This window comes from Pteropus vampyrus, unplaced genomic scaffold (genome assembly GCF_000151845.1).
Source record: "Pteropus vampyrus isolate Shadow unplaced genomic scaffold, Pvam_2.0 Scaffold162, whole genome shotgun sequence".
NCBI classification, from domain to species: Eukaryota; Metazoa; Chordata; class Mammalia; order Chiroptera; family Pteropodidae; genus Pteropus; species Pteropus vampyrus.
Genome location: NW_011888943.1, coordinates 808,860 through 809,207, shown reverse-complemented (window position 1 = coordinate 809,207; position 348 = coordinate 808,860).

The following is a 348-nucleotide window of genomic DNA, read 5'->3' as shown; positions in this document are numbered from 1 at the left end:
CGGAGAGCTGGGTGAACTGGAGTGGGGTGTGGGAGGCAGCACGTTGCGGGCAAACGGGGGGCCAGCTCCACGAGGACAGGCCCCAGTGTGGCACCCCGTGAGCCCTCTGCCGCCCCTCCCACCCCTCCTTCCCCAGCCTGCCACCCTGACCCTTCTCACTCACCCTACGGGGTGAGGGCTCTGGTGATGGGGAGGCTCCCCCACCCAGAGGCCACTCCTGGTGCCCGTCGGGAGGGAGGCTGCTCGGTGCCCGCCCCGGCGGACAGTCCTACAGTCCTGACTGTCACTTGGACCGGTGCCACCAGCAGCCACCACTTCACTTGACTTCGTTATTCCAGAAACACCGTC